This window comes from Eurosta solidaginis, chromosome 1, assembly GCF_040869045.1.
Source record: "Eurosta solidaginis isolate ZX-2024a chromosome 1, ASM4086904v1, whole genome shotgun sequence".
Classification (NCBI taxonomy): domain Eukaryota; kingdom Metazoa; phylum Arthropoda; class Insecta; order Diptera; family Tephritidae; genus Eurosta; species Eurosta solidaginis.
In genome coordinates this window covers 224597538-224623179 of record NC_090319.1, presented here as the reverse complement: position 1 = coordinate 224623179, position 25642 = coordinate 224597538, and the positions used below count along the sequence as shown (strand labels likewise).

Genomic DNA, 25642 nt, shown 5'->3' with positions numbered 1-25642 from the left:
AATTTCTCCTTTAGTAAATGATCTTGATGCATAGGCAATTGGTAATTGTTTTCTTTCATACTCTTGGCTTAATACTGCTCCACAAGCATATCCACTTGCGTCAGTTGTTATACAAAATTGTTTATTGAAATCGGGATTTTGTAGGATATTAGGGCTTAGTAACGCAGCTTTCAAATAGTCAAAGGATTTTTTGTAATCTTCTGTCCAGTCGAAAACTACATTTTTCTTGCAAAGTCTTGTTATTATTCTAGAATATTCTGCAAAATTTGGGATAAATCTTCTGTAATAATTGCAAAATGCGACGAATCTTTTCGCCTCATCCGCATCTTTAGGTATTGGGAAATTTTTAACAATTTCGAATTTATTGGGGTCTGGCAAAATTCCTTTGCTTGTGCATTTATGACCAAGGTAAGTTACTTCTTGGTTGAAAAATAAGCATTTATCCGGATGTAATTTTAAATTATATTTTCTACAAGTTGCGAAAACATCTCCTAAATTTTTAATCATATGATTTTCGGAGCATCCTAATACGACTAAATCGTCCATGTATAGGAATGCTTGTGAAGGTTTTAAGCCTGCAAATGCCAATGTCATCATTCTTTGGAATGAGTTCGGTGCTACTTTAAGGCCATACGCTAGTCTTTTAAAACGATAAGTACCATAATCCGCTGTAAAGGATGTGATATCTCTTGACTCTTCGCTGAGTTCAATCTGGTGAAATCCAGACATTAAATCTAAGCGTGAAAAATATTTAGCTCTCCCTTATTGATCTAGTATGTCATCAATTCTTAGTAAAGGGAATTTATCTGCGGTTAAATTTTTATTTACCTGTCTGTAATCTACAACCATTCTCCATCTTTTTCCTTGGTTATTCGGTAGTGATTTTTTCGGTACTAATAAAATTTGACTATTGAATTCTGAAATTGAAGGTTATATTATGTCATCTTTAACTAATTTGTTTACTTGTTTTTTTAATTTCACTCTTATGAGCTTCTGGTATTCTATAATTTTTTACGTAGACTAGGTTGTTGTCTTTCATATGAAGTTTTTGTTTGGAAAAATTATTAGTAGTAGTTGATTCGGTTTCCAATGAAAAAATGTCAATGAATTCTGCACATAATGCATTAAGTGTTTTATTTGCAAATTTTGGAAAATTTTTATTTAATCTTTCTAATTTTTCCTTATTGTTGGCCTCATTTTCGAGTTTTTTATTTTCAATTATTGTATAATCATTCAAGTTTTCTGTACGTATATTAAAATCTTGCAGTGTCGCATTTTTATTTGTTGTATTTATAATTCTAACAAATGTTTTTTGTGAATTTGCTAGTGTGTTTGCAATAAAAATACCTTCAGACAATTCTTGTTGTGGGATTAATAAACCTGAATTTTTATTTTCTATGCGAATTTGTCGAACTACTTCTGATCGTGCGGGAATTGAAATACTATTGATTGTTGGTTTGTTAGTCATCTGAATTATTATGTTTTCTGGGTAGTCATATGGTCTCAGTATTAGAGTCTCACCTTCTGTTTGGTAACCCAAAATGCAATTATATTTTTTAATGAAATCTAATCCTAATATTCCATCACATGGGATTGGGAAAAAGTCTTCTACTACGTGAAATTTGTGTCTAATTGCTAGGTAATCATCTTTTAAATCTGCTTTAACCGTGCCAATAGTGCTTGTTATTCCTTGACCAAATCCTTTTAGATCTGTTTTTTGAGAATTATTTATCGTGACATTACTGTCAATCTGCCCTTTTTTATACTCAGTTGAGCAGAGCTCACAGAGTATATTAAGTTTGATGGGATAACGGTTGGTTGTACATATATAAAGGAATCGAGATAGATATAGACTTCCATATATCAAAATAATCAGGATCGAAAAAAAATTTGATTGAGCCATGTCCGTCCGTCCGTCCGTTAACACGATAACTTGAGTAAATTTTGAGGTATCTTGATGAAATTTGGTATGTAGGTTCCTGAGCACTCATCTCAGATCGCTATTTAAAATGAACGATATCGGACTATAACCACGCCCACTTTTTCGATATCGAAAATTTCGAAAAACCGTAAAAGTGCGATAATTCATTACAAAAGACCGATAAAGCGACGAAACTTGGTAAATGAGTTGAACTTATGACGCAAAATAGAAAATTAGAAAAAATTTTGGACAATGGGCGTGGCACCGCCCACTTTTAAAAGAAGGTAATGTAACCTTTTGCAAGCTCTAATTTGGCAGTCGTTGAAGATATCATGATGAAATTTGGCAGGAACGTTATTCTTATTACTATATGTACGCTTAATAAAAATTAGCAAAATCGGAGAAGGACCACGCCCACTTTTAAAAAAAATTTTTTTTTTAAGTAAAATTTTAACAACAAATTTAATATCTTTACAGTATATAAGTAAATTATGTCAAGATTCAACTCCAGTAATGATATGGTGCAACAAAATACAAAAATAAAAGAAAATTTAAAAATGGGCGTGGCTCCGCCCTTTTTCATTTAATTTGTCTAGGATACTTTTAACGCCATAAGTCGAACAAAAATTAACCAATCCTTTTGCAATTTGGTAGGGGCATATATTTTATGGCGTTAACTGTTTTCTGTGAAAATGGGCGAAATCGGTTGATGTCACGCCCAGTTTTTATACACAGTCGTCCGTCTGTCCTTCCGCATGGTCGTTAACACGATAACTTGAGCAAAAATCGATATATCTTTACTAAACTCAGTTCACGTACTTATCTGAACTCACTTTATCTTGGTATGAAAAATTAACGAAATCCGACTATGACCACGCCCACTTTTTCGATATCGAAAATTACGAAAAATTAAAAAAATGCCATAATTCTATACCAAATACGAAAAAAGGGATGAAATATGTTAAGGTAATTGGATTGTTTTATTGACGCGAAATATAACTTAAGAAAAAACTTTATAAAATGGTTGTGACACCTACCATATTAAGTAGAAGAAAGTGAAAAAGTTCTGCAGGGCGAAATAAAAAACCCTTAAAATCTTGGCAGGTATTACATATATAAATAAATTAGCGGTATCCAACAGATGATGTTCTGGGTCACCCTGGTCCACATTTTGGTCGATATCTGGAAAACGCCTTCACATATACAACTACCACCACTCCCTTTTAAAACTCTCATTAATACCTCTAATTTGATACCCATATCGTACAAACTCATTCTAGAGTCACCCCTGGTCCACCTTTATGGCGATATTTCGAAAAGGCGAACACCTATAGAACGAAGGCCCACTCCCTTTTAAAAATACTCACTAACACCTTTCATTTGATACCCATATCGTACAAACAAAGTCTAGAGTCACCCCTGGTCCAGAAAGGCCCACTCCCTCTTAAAATACTCATTAACTCCTTTCGTTTGATACCCATATTGCACAAACGAATTCTAGAGTCACCCCTGGCCCACCTTTATGGCGATATCTCGAAACGGCGTCCACCTATGGAACTAAGGATTACTCCCTTTTAAAATACTCATTAACACCTTTCATTTGATGCCCATATCGTACAAACGCATTCTAGAGTCACACCTGGTCCATCTTTATGGCGATATCTCGAAAAGGGGTCCACCTATAGAACTAAGGCCCACTCCCTCTTAAAATACTCATTAACTCCTTTCGTTTGATACCCATATTGCACAAACGAATTCTAGAGTCACTTCTGGTCCACCTTTATGGCGATATCTCGAAAAGGGGTCCACCTATAGAACTAAGCCCCACTCCCTTTTAAAAATACTCATTAATACTTTTCATTTGATACCCATATCGTACAAACGCATTCTAGAGTCAACCCTGGTCCATCTTTACGGCGATATCTCGAAAAGGCGTCCATCTATAGAACTTAGGTCCACGCCCTTTTAAAATACTCATTAATACTTTTCATTTGATACCCATATCGTACAAACGCATTCTAGAGTCAACCCTGATCCACCTTTATGGCTATATCCCTAAATGGCGTCCACCTATAGAACTATGGCCCACTCCCTCATAAAATACTCTTTAATGCCTTTCATTTGATACACATGTCATACAAACACATTCCAGGGTTTCCCTCGGTTCATTTTCCTACATGGTTATTTTCCCTTATGTTGTCACCATAGCTCTCAACTGAGTATGTAATGTTCGGTTACACCCGAACTTAACCTTCCTTACTTGTTATTATTGAAATATCCGCTCCCGTGTCGATTAGGAGGGTTGATATGGAATCATTCAGAGTTGTTCTGGAAGATATGTAGCTATTAAGATGTAAATTCAAAATATATAATTTGTTATTTATTGAGGTGGAGTTTGTTGGTTTTCCTGTTGCTTAACATTTCGGACATTTCTGGTCTTATTGCGGGTATTTCCTCGCGATCCGAAATTTCGACCAGGTCTTTGGTTATTTTGTCTGTTATTATTATTATTATTATTTTTATCATTATTATCATACGTATTGAAAGAACGCCTATAATTTCCTCTATAATTATTGTTTTGGTAACTCCTGCGGAACTTTCCTCGGAAATTGGAATTTTTTGGCGAATATGTAGTAGTGAATTTGTATTTCCAGTTACTTCTGTGCAGCTGTGCCAAAACTTCAACTGATTCACCTTTAATTGCTGTTTTAAATTTTTGTCTTATTGCTTCGATTGTGCTTTCAGTGTTTATTAGGTTTCTGGCTGTTCCTTTCAGTTTGGTTTTTATCATTGAAACCGCTATAGCTTCATGGGTATCCTTAATTTGTTCTAAGATATCTAAAGCATTCAGAGAGCTATTCAAGTTTTCAGCTTTACCATCGAATTCTGACAAAACTGATGAAGCAGTCTTTAAAAATTCGACTATTATTTGTGACATTTTGTTGATTTTAATTTGTGAGTTTGATGTCTCTGTTAAAATTTCCTGTTTTTCTTCTTCTACTTTTTGTTATATTTCTGGTTCCTCTTCTAAATCGGAGGCTGACTCCAGAGGGAATGTGCTAAAGTCTATTTCTATTTCCTTCTTGAAACTCGTTGGTACTATGAACTCTATATCATATCTTGCCAGTGCGGAGACCAATTTGTCTCTAACGCTGGAAAAAATTTGATATGCTTCGTCCTTTCGATTGCCGTCTAGTTTACCATTCAACTGTTGAAGTGTTTTTCCTATTTTGCTAAACATTTCAGCTACTATTTTAAGATGCTTTACTACTGTTTCTGCCTTTACTTTTGTATTTTTATTAATACATTTATAAGATTTTTCTCCTATCGTTTTTTCTTCTATAAGTAGTTTAACGATATCTTCCCATTTGCCCATTGGGGATGGTAGTCAAAATTTAGTTAAACCTTATCTAAACTGTCTGCGCGGCTGGTATATCGCTTTTTTAGGAATTTATTATGGGTTGAGTAGAGATTCAGAAACAAACTGATGCAACTGACTATGCAGATTATTAGAAGCATGATTTTGTTAGTATCTAGTGCCTCAGTATGATCTACTACTTGGACTGAGTTTGCAACGTTTGCCGTTGGTTTTTCTATTTTTGATTCTTGGCTTCTCATCGTAAAAAAATATGAAGACAAAAAAAATTTTTTTGTTTGTTTTTTTTCTTTTATTAAAAAAGTGTTTCTTTTTCTTTCAATATATTAACCTGTTCTTCCCATAAATTTGACTTCGTACCTATATAATTCTTCGGGTGTTGTTGCTGGTGGGTTTCTTACATTCCATATGTTGGTTCCCCAGGCATATTGTTACGAATATTACCAAAACTAAGGAGTGCTGCCAGCTCTAAGCCGATGCTAAGCAGTGACGTGAATGCACATCAATAATTCAATCATCATGTATATACATAAACGAAACAATAACTGCGTCTACATATATGTACCATGTACGTATACGAGCAGCGGCGAGTCAATGCACAAATCCATGCATATATCTGAGATACTCCTATAAGTATGCAATGAGAAAAACTATAAAATTGTGCAATTGTAGTTACAGCTGAGATGTTTGAGAGCTAATGGACTAGTAGATTCTGGAAGCGCCTAGAAGATGCGAATGTTAAAATCAAAGAGTATAAAAGGCGACAGATGTAGAGTCGCTGTAATTCAATTTGATTTGAGTTGTCAAGCAGTTACGACTAAGACGATATCTAGCGAGCAATAGCAGTATTAATTTGAAAGTCAGTTTCATTTAAGCTATCAGTTTGGCTATTAAGCTATTCGTTGCACAGTTTGAGTGTTATTGTGAAGTATTTTAATAAAGGCCATTTTTCCCTTATTCAATATTGGAGTTATTTATTCAACAGTTTAGCGATACGAACCTAGCAAAAGGGCAAATAAGAGGATTTACAGCAAATTCGTAACAATATCAATAAGTTTCCACCATTTTTTCAACCATACTAGAGTTTTTTCCTCATCTACAATTTTAATTTCATTTTTAAGGTCCTCAAGTGGGCCTTTTACATAACTTTTAATTTTTTTTGATCTTTCCATAATTTTAAAATCAATATTTTTACAAAATTGTATTTTATTTTAATTTTATTTTTTCAACACCCTAATGTTTACATTGCTGGGTTTGGTTTTTATTTTGATAATTATTTTTCCTAAATTCCTTGCTTTCTTGTTTAGTTTAATTTTTTCTGCCTGATTTGTGCTTAAATCAATTTTTTCATAAATCTTGGCTATTGTTTTTCGAATGGCAAATTGCTTTCCTCCCTTTCTCTTTTCAATTTTATCGGTTTTGGAACTTTAGGTTCCTCAATTTTTTGAATGTTATTTCTCTGTCTATATTCCTCGATTGTTATTGGCTTGGGGCCTTGCTTGGGTATTTCAGGTGTTTTGTTTTCAGCTTCTTGGAACTTCAGATTTAGTTTAACTAATGTTTCAAAAATTTGGTCAAATTGGCTTTGACTTTGTATGTCCTATTCTTGGAACATATCTCAAAATTTTGCAAAAAAAAAGGTTTTTACAGCAGAAATTTAAATGTTTGCTTGTTAAGAGGCAGCCGTTAGGTTGCCTGAATATTTTTCCTGCTTAGAAATCATGTCTAAAATGTCAAAACTATTTCAAACTTAAGGTAATTATATTTATTATATTTATACCTATTATGCTGCCAGTCTTGTTGTTTATTCCGAATGTGGTTCTTTTGTTCCTTCCGAGGTAATATCAATATTTTTACTGGTCATATCCACTGCTCCTGCATCATTTCGATTATAAAGCCCGTAAATTACCATAAAAATTGCTAAATGGCGTCATTTTTGAGTGCTCCAAATTGATCATATCCACTGCTCCTGCATCAGTTCGATTATAAAGCCCGTAAATTATCATAAAAACTGCTAAATGGCGTCATTTTTGAGTGCTCCAAATTGTTCATATCCACTGCTCCTGCATCTGTTCGATTATAAAGCCCGTAAATTATCATAAAAATTGCTAAATGGCGTAGTTTTTGAGTGCTCCAAATTGGTCATATCCACTGCTCCTGCATCAGTTCGATAATAAAGCCCGTAAATTATCATACAAATTGCTACGTGGCGTAATTTTTAAGTGCTCCAAATTTATTCAAATTAGCTTTCAGTAGATTTCGTTTGATCAGCTCTTTTTTGCTGTTCTTCTTCCAGGATAAAATTTAGATTAAAAAACTCGTTTTATAGCTTCACTCTTTGTTCCTTTTATAAAGCTTAGGCTGTAGTCAACCAGTAAAGTCCTTGCCAGCTATGAAATTAGGCTGAAAAATCAGCCAGAAGAATCATAGGCAGGATCGCCATGTAAAGGGTTTGAAATAAAATAGACTGCGTTGTGAGTGATCAACGCTCAATGCTTAATTGCTCTTTTATTCAAATGTTGTCAGCTTATTTATACAAAATTATTCTAACATATTCTTACACACATATTTACATTTAAGCATACATACTTACATACATATTTACCTTAAGCATACACACTTACATACCTACACACAACTTGATACAAAATATGTACCTACACACCCGTGTTGAGTTGTGACTTCTGTGGGAAATGCAGCGTTCGCAAATTTGCTTTATTTGTTTGGTTGTGTGTTGTACACACACCTGTATTAAATCGTGTGAATGGCTGTCAGCAAGAATTGAAAATGCTTTTTTATATGTTGATGAACATTTAGACTATTTTTGTTACAGGGTAGCTGATTTAAATATTTGACCTTAAACTGTTGGCTGTTTACACTACAATTTACCCACCGATGTGTGCCGTACGTACGGACGTTTGTCGTACGAAACACGTTTGACCGAACTCCCAAGCCCGTAGGAATCAATGTGTGCGTCTGTGTACATGTACATAACATATTTGTGTGTGTATTGTTTACAGATAAGCACTGTTGCCATTGACCATTTTGCATGCATGCTTATGGAAACATCAACTTTTTCCAATTTAATTTTTGATATTGTAAAAGGCCGGAATAAATATTAAATAAGTATAAATAGATAACATAATTACAATCTCCACTTTTACATAATTATTTCGAATTATTTTCACAATTTTTCAAACTTTAATTAGGTGTTTTTGCATAAAAGTGCAAACGGTCCAAAATTAGCGCACAAAAGTTTACTAGGCGACTCTGTCTAGTGAGAGAGCGATCAGCTGACACGTTCTTACGGAAAAAATCAAAATTGTTTTGATTTCTACGTTCCGGGCTACGTACGTACGGGCGTTGCACGTCGGTGAGTTTTCGTTTACATTGCACACTCATAAGATAGGTCATGTCAGCTGACACGTTTTTGGTACGTACGTTCGTGAGTAATGCGGCAGTTACCCACCGACGTGTGCCGTACGTACGGACGTTTGTCGTACGAAACACGTTTGACCGAACGCTAAAGCCCGTAGGAATCAATGCGTGCGTCTGTGTACATGTACATAACATATTTGTGTGTGTATTGCTTACAGCAAAGCACTGTTGCCATTGACCAGTTTGCATGCATGCTTATGCAAACATCAACTTTTGGAATTGCAATTTTTCATGGTGCAAATGGCAGAAACAAATACTGAATAATATTTCTAATTCATTTATTTGTAACCTCCAATTTTATATAATAATTTTAGAATATTTCAACAAAATTTTAAACAATCATTAGGCCTTTTTGTCTAATAAATGCAATTGGTCCAAACATAGCACACAAAAGTTTACTAGGCAACTCTGTTTTGTGAGAGAGCGATCAGCTGACACGTTCTTACGGAAAAAATCAAAATTGTTTTGATTTCTACGTTCCGGGCTACGTACGTACGGGCGTTGCACGTCGGTGAGTTTTCGTTTACATTGCACACTCATAAGATAGGTCTTGTCAGCTGACACGATTTTGGTACGTACGTTCGTGAGTAACTGCCGCATAACTGCCGCATGAGCCGTGGCTTCCTGACAAACGAAAAAATAGTTAAGTCGAGGGCGGCTACTCGGTAGGAAATTAATTAGGCCACTGGCCTAAACAGAGCATTTATGGCATAAAATTGTATCTTTATGTAGCTCGAAAACATGCTTCGTTAATAAAATTTTGTTTTGCATACACTTGTACACACACAGTATCAGTACGAACAGTAGAAACGGCAGCAGCAGATCAGGCAATAGAAAGAGTAACTTACTAAACTATTTTCGAAATTACATAAATCTTTAACGAATTTAAAATGTACACCAAATAACAATCATAGTATTACAACCCCAACCACTAGCTCAAGCGCAATTCCTGATAATAATAATGGCAACGATATGGGTGTATCAGGTGACAGAGCTTTAAACTGTGGAATTGCAATTAACTTCGATTCTAAAAAATCGAACTTAAATTTTGGCGTCATAGACTGGAATTAGAAATTACTGCATGATGCTTTACTTTTTCTTTACTGACGTATTCTAGTCGAACCTCACACCGATATACAAGATATGTCATCTAAAGTGTGGGGAAATCTCTTGCGTAGCGTTGATTTGGAGCGCTGCTGCATGCTGCTTGCATTGTTGTTTCTTCTTGGGTTTGTTTAGCCATGCACATAGTACAGGTTTAGTAGTATGATATGTATGAGAAGGAAACAAGTCCTTTCTCTTTCTTACACACTGACGTTCGACACTTCGGTCAGTGTCAAACTATGGTGGAACTCAGTGGAACCTGCGTTTGACAATGAACGAAGTGTCAAAATTACCGGAGTTGCTGTCGTGGAAAGCGACGCAGGGAAAAAAAGGAGCGGAATGTCAGATATGGGTTGCTGTGGTGGTAAATTTGTTTGAACGAATTTAGTATGAAAATGTAGTTCACCTATATGGGTACTACAGAAAATTATACAAAAGTCATGAATTGGGGTATCTGAGGACGCGTAGTTATTCCAGTATTAAGAATACAAACACGGGTGCTAAGTTTTTCTACCCGTTCAAAAGTTTTCCGGGAAAGGCAGTTTGAAACCGAGGTCGACGGCAATTACCAGTCCAAAAATGTGGAAAGAGAAATGAAAAGGCGCGCTTTCTCCTGTTATCAATAGTTCAAAGGCGAAAAAGTATTCGAATTATTGGAAGCGAGGCAAAAACGCGTATATTAATACCTGCCCCGACGGTTTTGGTCGTGTTTTAGCAATCGTCCCCGGTAATAAAGTATCACAATTTGTTAATTAAAATTGTCCAAAACTTATGGATTTTAAAGAGAGATGTAATTAAGTGCTCGTTTGAAAGTAAATAAGGGTATTTCTTTGTACTTTTATTAGAAAAATTTTACGCAGTTTTCGTTAGCAGCTACTACAGTTTTCTTGGACCTAAGAAGTACAACAGTGCCAAACAGCATCCACAAAAAAAAACGAACAAGAACAAGCATTTTATCAGCTGAGCGTGGCTACGTATGTGCGTCCTGCTATATATCCCACTTATAGACCTTTACAATGGCCATGCAACCAGCATGGCTCGCTTTTGATTCATCAATATTAATACATGCAACCGCTATGCATAAAATAAAATGCAGTTCATCAAATGCAGCAATAGAGGAAAATTCGTTTGTAGCATCACCTACACCAAATCAACGTATTGTAGATGCTTTAGATGCCAACAACTCTTCACTAAGTGCAGGAGCTCAACGCTATTTTCTTGACGGTAATGATTCAACACCACAAGATGTTCGTGACCGTAATGTTGTTCGAGCACGCGCTAAAGTAGCGCGTGTGTTAGGAGCCCTCTATGTGTTTTGTACAGCCCGCGCCAGGTTTGTTATATACGCCAAAGTGCAACCAGATCCTATGATGCGTATGGCTGCGTATGGTGATTTCAACGCTCACCACGATCTCTGGCATTCCACCTTAGCAGTCGACAGTAGAGGCAGGCAGCTACCATAGCAAATAGACAATACGACTTTCTGCACGATACTAAGTTTAGAATGGTTGAGAAACTGGTCTATCGGTCAATTCAGCCAAAACTAAACTGGTTCTGTTTACTAGGAAATATAAGATACCTGTGTTGCAGCTGCCGGTGCTAGCGGGTACTACCCTGATGATGAGGGACTCTGCCAAATACCTAGGAGTAATTTTGGATAGGAAACTATCCTGGAGGGAAAACGCTCAAAGGCGTGTGAAAAAAGCAACGGTGGCACTGTACAGCTGTAGGGGTGCTGTTGCGCGAAGATGGGGACTATTACCGTATATTATCCTATAGCTCTACACTGCTGTGGTTAGACCAATCCTTTTATACGGGGCATCGGTCTGGTCGGCCTAGATACTAAATCAAACCTACGGGCACTCCAGAAGGTACAAAGAAGTGATTTAATCTGCGTGGGGGGTGCACTGCGCACCGCCCCTGGGGAGGCGCTCTTTTTAATGTGCTGCCAATAGATTTAATGGCCAAGCAATGTGCGGCCTTTTCTGCTCTGCGCTGCGAGAGTAATCCGGCTGGAGAGAGAATGTGGATGGGCATGCAGCCATCTTTAAGAATCTGGATTCTCCTGCGTAGGACTATTGCGCTCCGACTTTTTTTCGATATGAAGTACGAGGTTGTTATCTCGGGCAGGGATCATTGGTTGAGGGAGCCGCCGTACCTGAGCAATAGGCTACAGGTATAAACTGACGTCTCCAAACTGGATAATAAGGTTGGTAGCGGTGTCTTTGCACTTCAACTAGGGTGGAATTTATCCCTTAGCCTACCCGAATATTGCAGCGTCTTTCAGGCGGAGGTGGCTCCTATTAACGGGGCCGGTGAGCACCGGAGAAATGCTGTTTACGGCTATAACAAAATTTGTATTTACTCTGACAGCCAGGCTGCACTAAAAGCGCTGGGATCGGTCTCATGTAAGTCCAGGACAGTAGAGAAGTGCCGCAAATCTCTCAACGAGATCGCTGAGCAAACTTACCTTAGTCTGGTATGGGTGCCTGGACACTCGGATCTACCGGGAAATGAGATGGCTGGCGAACTTGCAAGAGGGGGCGACACATCCGTTCTACTTTCGTCGTCTTGGAAGGGATTGAGCATGCCGCTCGCTACCTGTAAGCTCACTATGAACGGGATTTTCCTTAGGGAAGCGGGTGTGAAATGGAGCAATTTTGAATCCTGCTACCACACTAAGCTCGTGTGGCCTCCTTCTTCTTGAAAGGGGGTTGGACTTATAACCGGTCATATACCAAGTAGGAGGCATGCACAACAGCTGGGTGCTCCCTATAATGATTACTGCAGTAGCTGCAAATACGAAGAGGAGATAGAAACATTCAAGCATTTTCTGTGCAATTGTCCGGCGCTTTGGCACAAGAGGAAGAAATCTCTGGGATCTCCTTTCTTTGACGATCTTTGTGATCTGGTTAACTTGGAACCTAAGAATTTCCTGTCGGTTGCTAAATCGACCTGTTGATGGCTTACATAAAACGCACAGCACCACCACCACGCTAAATGCCATTGAAACTCAGATTAAGTACGGGTTAAATCAGCAAAAACCCCATCATAAGGCGGTGCTCATGGCACTTGACCTGTCAAAAGCTTTTTACGCAGTCAACCACGGCACACTACTCCAAGACATAGAAGGATCACACCTTCCCGCTTGTTTAAAAAGATGGGCCGCTAATTATCTGGGTGGTCGGCAGGCATCGGTTCACTTAAGGAACGAAATTTCTAAGCCTAGAAAAATTAAACAAGGGGTTCCACAGGGTGGTGTCCTATCCCCGCTTCTGTTTAATTTTTACATATCAAAACTCCCTTCCCCACAATCATTTCCTATGCTCACGACTGCACGATTATGGCTACAGCACCTGGTTTCAATTGATGTTGGTTTCTAAAATAAACAGCTATCTCCCCGATCTTTCCGGTTGCTTCACCTCGCGCAACTTGGCATTATCTCCGTCAAAATCCACGGCCACCCTGTTTACAACGTGGAAGGAACAGATGTCGCAAATATTGGACGTACGCGTCGATGGTTCCACACTACCGACTGTCAGTCACCCAAAGATCGCAGGGGTAACGTACGATAATACTCTAACTTTAAAGGCCCATGGCACCGAGATTTTTCCTAAAGTACAAAGTCGCAACAAAATCCTCAAGACGCTTACCGGCAGCACATGGGGAAAAAAGAAACGTTGCTAACCACGTACAAAGCAATTGGCTGACCGCTTATGAGCTACGCGTCAAAAGTCTTGTCGCCCGGTCTTAAAAATACACACTGGAAAAGTCTACAGGCCTGTCAAAATGCTGCACTCAGAACTGCCACCGAGTGTCTCCTTATGACTCCCGAACACCATCTACATGGTGAGGCCAAAGAGCTCAATATTAAAGAGCACAACGAAATGCTGAACAAGCAGTTCTTGCTTAATTGTCAGAACCAAGGAGATCCTAGCAACTACTGCTTGATTTAACACCGCCTCCACGGGGTTTAAGGGAACATCTCCATAAGCACTACGACGAGATCCGGCACCTGCCAACACAGCCGTTTGTTCCAAGAAAGCATAAGCAGGCGCTTAGCCAAATCCACACAGAATAGGTAAACGCCTTTGTCAGGACGCGTCCGGTGAACCCCGTTGTTCGGCCTGATTGCGTCGTAAACCGCCAGTGCGTAGGCGCACAAGGGTCGGTCTCGGGTGGCAGTTCACTCAAAAAGAAACGAATAAGAACACAAGAGGATTTTCCTCGTTATAATGGGTGAACTTTATTAGATAGAAGTAAAATAACGTGGGTAGAATGTTACCTGAATATCTTGTTGAAAACAGTGGAGATCGCTGGCGGCAGATGTTAGCTGGTTGGCTGTGAGAATCCAAGAGGCCGGTTGTATAGCAAGATACAACCGTTGACCCGCAAAATCCTCCGTTTTGGAGGGGAAAGGCACCCACACATCCACCCCGACATGCATATGCATGAGTGTTGACAAAAAACACACATGAACGTGCATGTACTTGCATGCACATGCATGTGGCGGTGATGGTGTGGGTGGTTATAAATTAAGTCGAGTATCGATTTGCAGAGTTGCATTGGGGGGATCGCAATCAGATGCGGAAAAGTTAGGCATCCTGCCTAAACATGCCGGCCCCTTGCGATATGCAACATCGTTTTTACCCCACCGATCTCCGACCGCTGAAAAGCAACGAGAAAAACGTTCGCATAAAACTAAACTTAACCTAAATCGCCAGCGTCGCGGGTGGCCGGGAGTCCTGCCCGACTTGCGCAGCATGCCACCTAAGCTAGGATGAAAATAAACATTAGAAGTGGAGGAAAGTGAATATTTCTTGCCTTTGATTATACATAATTCTTAGATATATATAGAATCCATAAAGGGATATGACGTAGAAGGTCAATAGTGCTGGACGAAGAGGCCGAGCTCTCCGTTCCAGACTGGCAAAATTTTTTTTCTTTTGTTGGACGGAGAGGCCGAGGTCTCCGTTCCAGCTTCGCATTATTTTTTGTTTGGTTGGACGAAGAGGCCGAAGTCTCCGTTCCAGACTCGCATTTTTTTGTTTAGGTTTTCCTGGGCTGGACGAAGAGGCCGAGGTCTCCGTTCCAACGTCTAACATATCGTTTCGCTCTCATGGTCACTGTAGCATTTTATAGGTGTGCCGGGGCGAGTGGCCGTGAGGTCGGTTGGGTGTTTTCTCTACAGTGCATATATTTTGTAAACGATGTATTATATTATCAGTTGGCGCTGTCGGAATGGACGCGATTTCGAGCAGCTGATGCATAGTTAACTAAACCAATAAGATTGCGGTGTGTGGGATGTTGGAACGGACGTGGTTCCAAGCGATTACACAGTTCCGTACTTATCAGCTATCCGGAAACTAAATTCTGTGGGCCCAGGACGTTTACGTTCTGTGGCATTAGGGCTCTGGTGTTTCTCTCGGTGGAGCGAGGGAATTTGGGTTGATTTGGTGGAAGTTTGAAAATATAAAAAGGCCCTTGGATTCTGTGGCAGATCGGTTCGCCCTTCTGCGGTAGGCTTTTCTGGTGTCCTCATTCTGGGATAACGAGTGAGTTGGGATTTTCTGTTGTCCTCGCTCTGGGTGAGCGAGTGAATTGTGGGATTTTCTGGTGTCCTCACTCCGGGTGAGCGAGTGAATTGTGCGATTTTTTGTTGTCCTCGCTCTGGGTGAGCGAGTGAATTGTGGGATTTTCTGGTGTCCTCACTCCGGACGAGCGAGTGAATTTGGGGATTTTCTGGTGTCCTCGCTGTGGGTGTGCGAGTGACTTGTGGGGTTTTCTGTTCAGGGGCCCTCGGTTAGTATTGTTAAATCACATAGAAAAAAATTGTTTTTTTTGTTTGCGAGCTTTTGGTAGGCTCTCCCGCGTCTTCGTGTGTCTTGCTCCCTTTCCCCATTGCCCACCAGTAGTCAGATTTAGGATTCCCCCCGGTAGACTCGGCACGAGACCGAGGGTAGAGAATAAAAGAAAGAAGATGTAGGATCGCCCTCCGGTAGACTCGCACCATCACGAGACCGGGGGGTTGATTATAATTAGGGCCTCGGGAGAGACACAAGCTTAGGGATAGCGGGGCATCACGGCGCGTGGTTGAACGCGTCTTTATGTCCCGCGCTCACTTTCCCCATTGCCATCGCGTAGTACGTTTTAGGATTCCCCTCCGGTAGACTCGCACCATCACGAAACCGGGGGGTTGATTATAATATATGGCTCGGGAGAAACGCAGGCTTAGGGATAGAGAGACACGAAGACGCGGGCTTTACACGAAGATAGGCTTTCTATGCTATCCCCAACCATGGGCCTCTGATTTTAGGTAGTCCAGGGAAATAGGATTTTGGTTTTTGGGGTTTTGGAAGGCGGGATTTGGCCCCTTACATTTAATCCTCTTTGTCGTGGGACGGAAGGAGTACCAATTTCGTAGTCTAGTTATTTGTCCCCTGGTTGTATGAACGTCAACAACACGCACACGGTTATCAGAGCCTGGGTGTGTGTTGACGATTCTCCCCATTCTCCACTCGTTGGGTTGGAGGTTGTCCTCTTTGATAACAACTAGGTCTCCGGGTTTTAGATTAGGTTGTGGATGTTTCCACTTGTATCGTTTCTGGATATCCGTGAGATATTCGGTTTTCCATCGCTTGCAGAAAGTGTGATGGAGGGCTTTGAGTTTCTGCCACCGATTGATCATAGAGGCAGGGCTCTCACTAGCCTCCGGCTCTGGTGGAGCCAGTAGATGGCTGCCAGTGACGAAATGACCTGGGGTAAGTGGCTCTAGGTCCGTTGGGTCATTGGATGCCGGGCTGAGCGGCCGCGAGTTTAGGCATGCCTCGATGCGGCACAAGAGGGTATGGAATTCCTCGAGGGTGAATTTGTGTGGTGAGGCTATCTTTTTGAAATGGCTTTTGAAGCTTTTCACTCAGGCCTCGCACAGCCCTCCCATATGGGGAGCGCCCGCAGGGATGAAATGCCACGTGACTGGTGGCTGTACTTCGAGACAGCGTTCTCTCGCGCTTGTGAGATGAAGGTCTTGAATTCTGATCGTAAGGATCGTGACGCTCCGACAAAGTTCGTACCATTGTCGGAGTACATATCTTTCGGGCATCCGCGCCTAGATATGAAACGGGCAAATGCCGCAAGAAATGATGGTGTGCTGAGGTCAGTAGTGGCCTCCAGATGAATTGCTCGTGTGGAAAAACACACGAAAAGGCAAACATAGCCTTTGGATAGGCGACACCCTCTGCCGCGGTAACTTTTAATGTCGAAGGGTCCGGCGAAGTCGACTCCAGTATTCGTGAATGCACGGCTGAAAGTCGTCTGAAAGTCGCCCTCCTACCCGAATGATACCATGTTGGTCTAGGTAGGGATTAAGTGAGAGTATTGCACTTTTCCCTGCAATTGGTTTTCCGGCCTTTAGCTCATTATATTCGGAACTATAATATTGTTTCTGATAGATTTTAATTAAAAGCCGTGTAGTGGCCTTGACTTCGTCAGGGGAGATTAGGTGCGACATGACATGGAATGAATTTTTTGTTTCGGGGTGAGTTCTTCGGTAGAACCTCATAACGTATGAGAGCACCCGTAAAGCCCTAGGTAGGTCTGAAAAGCGTTGGAGAACATCGGTAGTATTTACTGTTGTTGTTGCGCAGGTCTTCGCCCTCTTCTCCTCTACGGAAGTGATGTAGTCACTTTCTTGTGCTGGTCATTGGGAAGTGTCTTCTTGCAGCCAAGAAGGTCTCTGCCACCACAACGAACTGTTGACCAATTCAGACGCAGGTATTCCTCTGCTACCTAAATCTGCTGGGTTTGATTCTGAATTTACGTGCAACCAGTCCTTATTTCCGACCATGTCGATGATCTTGGTGATCCGATGTGCGACGAAAGTGGACCAGGAACAAGGCGGTCTCCTTATCCATGCGAGGACGATCGTTGAATCCGTCCAAAGGTGAACTCTCACTGGTCCCAATTTAAGGTTACTGAAAATTGATTCGGTTATTTCCGCTAACAGCACGGCTCCGCAAAGTTCCAATCGTGGAAGAGAAAGAGTTTTCACTGTGGCTACTCGGGTTTTGGCTAGAAGCAGGTTTGTGTAGACATTATCATCCGTTTTGACGCGCATGTAAATGGCTGCTGCATAAGCCTTCTCGGATGCGTCACAAAATCCATGGATCTCGATGTCGGTTCCTGGAGTAAAGTTGACCCATCTAGGTATCCTGATTTTATCGATTTCATGGTATTGGTCGGTGAAGGTTTTCCATCGTTCCAGCGTACTTGTAGATACTGGTTCGCGCCAAGCGGTGCCTTCTAACCAAATACTCTGCATGAGTATTTTTGCCACAATGACCATTGGTTCCAGCCATCCTAATGGATCGAAAAGTTTGGCGATTGGTGATAGTATCGCTCTCTTTGTAATATTTTCCGGGTTGTCCAGCGTCCCTGCTTTAAAATAAAATAAATCGGAGAGGGCATTCCATCGAATTCCTAATGCTTTAACTGAACTGGTATCTTCGAAAGCCAGGAAGTTTTCACTGAGCAGGTCTGCTTTGGGGATGTCCCTTAGAATGTCCTCTAAATTGGATGTCCATTTGTGAAGTGGAAAGCCCGCTGAGTGTAGGACTTGACGAATTTCATATCTGGCTTTAATGGTCGATGTGATCTTATGTCCACCCGCTAACACGTCATCTACATACATGTATTCTCGCAGTATGTTAGCCGCTGTAGGGTGTGAATTTGATACGTCGTCTGCCAGTTGTAGGAGCGTTCTTATCGCGAGATATGGAGCGCAGTTCACTCCGAAGGTAACCGTCTTTAATTCGTAAAGACTAATAGGGTCATTCGGGGAAGAGCGATGCACAATACGTTGAAATTTGGTGTGATTTTCGTTCACCCAAATTTGTCGATACATCTTTTCGATATCGTTATTGAAGACGAAACGGTATAGTCTCCATTGTAAGATTAGTGTGGGTAAATCGGCTTGTAGAACTGGGCCTGGGAGGAGAATATCGTTTAAGCTATTACCGTTGGCCGTAGGGCTCGAGGCATTAAATACTACGCGTACCTTTGTAGCGGTACTTTCTGCTTTAATAACGGCGTGGTGGGGCAGGAAGTAATGATCCGAATCGTCGGATGGGATATTCTTTTTTAATTTTCTCATATGTCCGAGCGTATCATATTCTGACAACTCTCGAACATATTCTTTACCTAAATCTGGGTTTTTTATTAGCCTCCCCTCATTCCGGAAGAATTGAGAGCATGCGCGTTTCAGGGACGGTCCTAAATTAATGTTATTAGGGTAATCCTGCCTGAATGGTAGTGATACGGTGTATCTTCCTTCTTCATCACGTTTCGTTGTTTCTTTAAATAATTTTAGGCAATAGCTCTCATCTTCATTTAATATTTTATTTTTTGGTACATTTTCTACCTCCCAGAAAGCTTTTAATTGATTGTCTAACGCAACTTCGTTGTAGAAAGACATGATGCTCTTCGTTGGATTCGGTGCTTCTATTCGACCGGTTAGTATCCAACCGAACACTGTCTCTTGTGCCAAGAGTGTGTTTAGTACATTCTTTTTTATACCGTTCATTATAATTTGGGGATATATGTCTCCGCCAAGTATGAGGTCTACGTCTTCGTTGACGTAGAACCTCTTGTCTGCCAAAACCAAGTCTGGTAATGCCTGAAGAGCCATTGCGTTGATATGGCAGGATGGCAGATTCCCAGTGAGTTTAGCTAGAACGAGAACGGGTGTAGTCAAGCTACATCAGGGATCCACTGGTGAACGTAATTCGATGTTGGATGCTTCTTTCACCTGAGCTGACACCGCATTTGTGATGCCTGAAACGTGGGCATGCATTTTCCTCGCTGGCAAATTGATTCTGCGTTTCAGTCTTTCAGTTATAAAGGAACATTCAGACCCAGAATCAATTAATGCCCGCGCGGAGAAGTCGGTACCATTATGGTGAATGTGTACGCGAGCAGTTCCTAATAGCACACCTGTGCTGGAATTGGCATGGCAGGATTTGACATTCTGGTTCGTAGAGGAAGGTGGTTGTCCCGATTCCTGTCTTTTCCGTGCCTGTACCGAAATTGATGGGGTATTATCCGCATCTTTGAAAGGGTTGCGCACCGCCGGTTGCTGAAGTGTGTCCGCATGCAGGAGCGTATGGTGACGAGAGTGGAATTTGGAACAGTTGTACGAACTGGTGCACCTCGTCACTGTGTGTCCTGGGGATAAACAATTCAGGCAGCCATTTGTGGATTTGACGAATTTAATCCTTTCTACCGGGTTTAAGTCGCAAAAACGTGAACAGTTGCGTAATCTGTGCTTCGTAGATTTGCACATTTTACATATTGATTTTGTTGTTTGCTTGGTTACTTTTGTTTGAAAAGCACCAAGTCTTTTTGTAGGGGTTTCTGTCGACTGGCGTGACGTGTTTGACTTTTGCACTTTAGAAGTGGCATTACCTGTAAAACCAGACACGGTTTCAAGTGTCTGAAACCGATTTGACAAGAATTTGTCCATATCCTCCCACTTGGAAATGTCCGTTTTGTGGTAAATGCTCTGCTCCCATAGAGCCAACGTATTTTCGGGTAATTTGTCGAGCATAAATATGTGATGATCGCATCCCAATTTGAAACATCAATCTGATGGGTTTTTAAGGATGCTAAACAATTATTTATGTCGCGCTGTAAGGTTTTGATTGAGCTGCCGCACTCGCTATCTATCTTTTTTAGATTAAATAAAATTTGTAGTTGTGAGTTCACGAGAATCCGCTTATTCTCGTATCTCTCACATAGGTTTTTCCAGGCTGTTTCGAAGCCTTCATTTGTCAAGGCACATTTCTTGACGATGTCCTTTGCCTCACCTTGAGTTTTTTGATTGAGGTGGAACAACTTTTCTACCGGGCTTAAGCGACTGTTATTTTTATAGATGGCCGTGAACAAGATAGGTAGTCGCCCTTGAATACCTCAGTATTGCAAGCTGGCAGGCGGATACTGTGTTCACGCGCACGCTCTCCTTCAGGTCGAACCTGACTATCTCTTTCCTGCTTCAATTTGGCTTGAAGTTCAGCCATGTTCGACATGCATCGCAAGAATATGGCATATGCAGCTTTATGCTTGATCTTGACCGCTGAAATTTTCTTTGCGTGGAGCGTGTTAGAGCCAAGCAACTCCTCTAGGCCGTTCTCTGCTTTTTCCCACTTAGCTTGCAACTCTTTTTGCTGTATTGCAAGAGTGTGTACAGTGTGCAGAGCCGCATTGATATCATTAAAATCGGCCTCGAATTCGATTATTCGATCGGCCAATCTAATTTAAGAGTCCATGTTCATGGTTGAAAAGTGGAGAGCGAATTAACCAAGGGATATAAAACTTGAAAACCTGAGCGAATCACCCAACCAACAACTATTAAAATTATGCAAAATTGATTATTACTCTTAATTAGTTTATTTTTGTCTGACTTTGCAGATTATTTGTGCCGTAAAACAGGGAGCAGGGGGAAGCAACACCAATGTCTTTTGTGTAAATAAAGGGGGCCACTCGCCACTTCCAAGTTAAATTGTATTGTATAATAAGTGCGCGCGCTGGTATGAACTCGACGAAAAGTGTAAAAACGTGTGATAAATCTTGTGCAAAAACGAAGAAACTATGTAACAAAAATTTATTAGAAAAACTAGTGAAATTAACGTTATGCAAAAAGAAAATTTAAATCGAATGGCGTGAAATTTTATGTAAAAGTGAGGTTATGTGTACGTCTTCCTTGTGCTGTGTCCGGAGAGCCTTACCGCTGGTGGGGGGACAGGCCAGATAGTCACAAGGAATCTTAACAACGTTAATGATCCGCGTTTGCACTTATTTTCTTTTTGGCACTACACAGTTTTTTCACACTTTTCGCGGTTAATTGCAATCACGTATGGCACTTCAAATGGATTTTTCGAACTTTTTATTTATTATTTTAACCAAAAAAAATGTGGCAAGAAATATTGCACTTACTTTGAACTTTTTGGTGATTTGTATGGTGCAGATGTGGCAAGATGACTTGATGTGTTGCAGTGGCTTTAGCTGGCTGTCGCTTGCTCAGTGTTTTTTTCACGTTTTGATATCAAATATAACCTTTTAGTTTTGGTTTTGTATAGCTGTTGGTGGGCAAATATTTTTCCGTATAAATTTTCGGGCTAATTATATTGTGGACTGTATTGTTAAGGTGCTGTTTCCAGTTCCTGGTGAGATAGGACCAAATGTTCGGCCTGAGTGCGTCGTAAACCGGCAGTGGGTAGGCGCACAAGGGTCGGTCTCGGGTGGCAGTTCACTCTAAAAGAAACGAATAAGAACACAAGAGGATTTTTCTCGTTATAATGGGTGAACTTTATTAGATAAAAGTAAAATAACGTGGATAGAATGTTACCTGAATATCTTGTTGAAAAGAGTGGAGATCGCTGGCGGCAGATGTTAGCTGGTTGGCTGTTAGAATCCAAGAGGCCGGTTGTATAGCCGGTTGTAAACACGAGTCTCCCTCGGCTAACTTCGTTCTGGATACTGTAACAAGTTAAACTCTTATTTTTCCAGAATCAACCCCGACATACGTAATGTATGCCCTGCATGTGATGTGTACCCACATGACACCAACCATCTTTTCAATTGTAATGTGGAACCTACGCCTCTAACACCCATTTCCTATGGTCCGCCCCTGTTGAAACAGCCAGTTTCCTTGGACTCCCGTTAGAGGATTTTGATGACAATTTGTGAGTGATCGTGACCATTGAATGGGGCGAAGCACTGTTAATACAACAGCAACAATATGCGTATGGCTGCGCCAAATTGCCCGAAAAACTACTCGCATATGGAGTATATACACTATGACGAAGTAGTTGTTTCATTTACCAGACTTCTTCAGGAAATCGAAAATGTGATACAGCTCTAAGGTGCCAAAGAAGCTATTGAACGTATAGTTGATAAGTTGCAATTGCGAATTGTACCTTATATTGTGCTTCTAGTCGTGCCATTATTGGGTCGTAGGAGCGATCCAGATGAATCCGTACGTTTACTCTCCACGCAACGCTTATACAGCTTATGCGGTTAGATTCGAGTAGCAAATCAATTGAGAGTGAAATACCATTGTTGGATTTGCAGCAGCAAAAGATACGTGATCGTGAATTCCTTGATTACCTGTTCAGGCCAAAGAATATACCCGACTATAAAGTACCAGTGCCATTAACCGTAGAATTACGTTCATATCAGCAAGCTGGAATTAATTGGTTGTGGTTCTTAAATAATTATAATTTACATGGCATTCTATGCGATGATAGGTAAAACTTTGCAAACAATTTGTATACTTGCTGGCGATCATTATCAACGTTTTTTTGATAAAGCTGGACTTCCAAGCCTGGTTATTTGCTCACCTACACTTACCGGTCATTGGGTTTATGAAATAGAGTAATTCTTTGAGAAAACTAAAGTTCTACGACCATTACATTATGTGGACCTTACCCATTGTACGTGAAAAGCTGCGTTGCCATATTGGTACATGTAATTTGGTCGTGTGCTCATACGATACAATACGACATGATATAGATTGCTTTGTCACAATACATTAGAATTAAAGCAAAAAATTCAAAATCAATTAAAATGCTTAAAGCCAAACATCGTCTCATCCTATCGGGCACACAAATACAAAATAACGTCCTTGAACTTTGGTCACTTTTTGATTTTCTAATGCCCGGGGCTTTGGGTCCTGAAAAACAATTCATTGCACGCTACAGTCGTCACATGCCGTCATCCAGTGAGTTTTACAGCTCCGGCCCACGCTCAATTCTCACGGGAATGCTCTGGATCATTGACAGACTTGAGAACCAAATGTCGTGAAATTTTTGCAAACGTGAAATGTGATAGGCAGATGTCTCCGCTGTTTTTTATTTAACTCATACGGCGAAAGGCTAAGCAGCGACATCTATTTTTGAAAAAGTAGGTTTATTAAAGGCAGCGTTGCCAAACTAAAAAGAAGTAATTAACAAATTATATGGCTCACAAATTGAACCAGACTTCTATCTGGATTAATCTGGCTCAAATCGTTGTTATTGCATTTACATGCAAAGTTATTTATCTGGCTCAAGATTTTGCCATCGGATGATAGCTATATACTCGCTTCACGCGTATCAAAGAGTTCCTCAAAATAACAAGAAGCAGGAGTTTTGGCAATGGAGGCGTTGCATTGTCAATTATTGCCGTTCTTGTTGCGCAGTGTTAAAGAGGATGTGTTAACAGATTTACCACCGAAAATTACACAAAATTTACTATGTGAATTAAGTCCATTACAAGAACGCTTATATGAAGACCTTAGTCGTACACATTTGAATACACGCTTGAAATATTTTTTGGGGAATATAAGTGTTCATGATAATATTAGTAAGATATTTTTCATGATTTACGTTATTTACAAAACGTTTGCAATCGTACGAAGTTGGTGTTACGCCAAAGCATTCAGAATATATAAACATTGAACATGAGTTACAGCAACAACAAAGCTCTTTGTATGATAGAGATTGCCGGCCTCAAAGCATCTTCTGCTTGATTGTGGTATTGGTGTACAAACCGAATTGGTAAGGGTGCGAACACAGTGAGCTCTGAAAGCCGAGCCGATATTGTCAGTGCGATAAAGATTATTAGTGCGATAAAACTGAATACATACAAGTCAATACAAATAAGCTTGTGTATAACACAGTGAACGCAGACAAGAGCAAAGGGCAAAGCCGATGAGTTGTCGTGGCATATGTTTGTGCCCTCTTCTTCTCAACGGACGTTTTATAGTCGGGCTCTTGTGCAGGCCAGTGGGAATTGTCTTCTTGCAGCCAAGAAGGTCCCATTAGTGATATTTAGCATAGACTTGACTTGACTTGAGAACTCTCACTTACAGTTCTGTTAAATGAACATTGCATGTTACTGATTACTCAAAACTTAGCAACACTTAACTTGACTTAGAAGTCTGTTGAATTTTTATTTTCTATGTAAGTTCTAATTAACGTTTACATTTTGAGATGCCATTTGTTTGTTTCCATTTCATTTTGACATCTTACCATACAAATTGACATTTATTGATTATGATGTCAGAGTGTATGCGCTAAGTGGATTATAATCGGTGCTAAGTTGCCAAGCTTACGCCAAGTCAAGTCAAGTCTATGCTAAGTATCAGTAATGGGCAAAGATTATCGAAAAGTAAGATGTTGCAGGGACGAAAAATCGTGTGAAGCAAGCTTCACAAAACTTCTAGTAGGTCACATTCACCACTTACCACAGCAGAATTTGTTAACTACCATTATTTGTTATTTAAGAATTATTTGTACACTTTTTATTCAGCTAATGTGTTCAGAATTTTAACTTTTACTTTCTAAAACTCCAATCAGTGTATTTCTGTGCTTAAGTTAAGTTTTTGGTGTGGTGAAATTGACCTACTAGAATTTTGTTACGCTCCGCTGCTTTCCACCAAAGTTTGCACCTGCAACATCTTTATTTTCGATGTCCCCCAATTTGGGTTGAACTTTTGGGTAGGGGCAAATTTTGATAAATCCCACTTTGACCCATTTAGAGTGCTCCAATCGAGTCCAAATGTATGACCGACCTCCACTAACTTTGGAGGCCCGACCCACCGATGCCAGTGGCACACCCCCTGGAACCCCCCGGGGGGTTCACAATACAAACATTTCAAAAAATCGCCGGTTTTGCACTTTACATGAAAAAATCAGCTAAAAGCTATGTGGTAATAAGGCCAATTGACCTTATGGCCGTTGACCTTATATCACCACAACATCACATTA

The 25642-nt window shown here is 40.3% G+C and overlaps 1 protein-coding gene and 1 pseudogene across 4 annotated transcripts in view; both read left to right on the top strand.

The window, feature by feature from the left end:
- Positions 1-25642, top strand: part of Cad86C (Cadherin 86C) — a 2678031-nt gene that overhangs the window by 675119 nt on the left and 1977270 nt on the right. The gene's annotated exons all lie outside the window — the stretch shown is intronic.
- LOC137248503 (TATA-binding protein-associated factor 172-like) lies at positions 10856-24451 on the top strand (annotated as a pseudogene).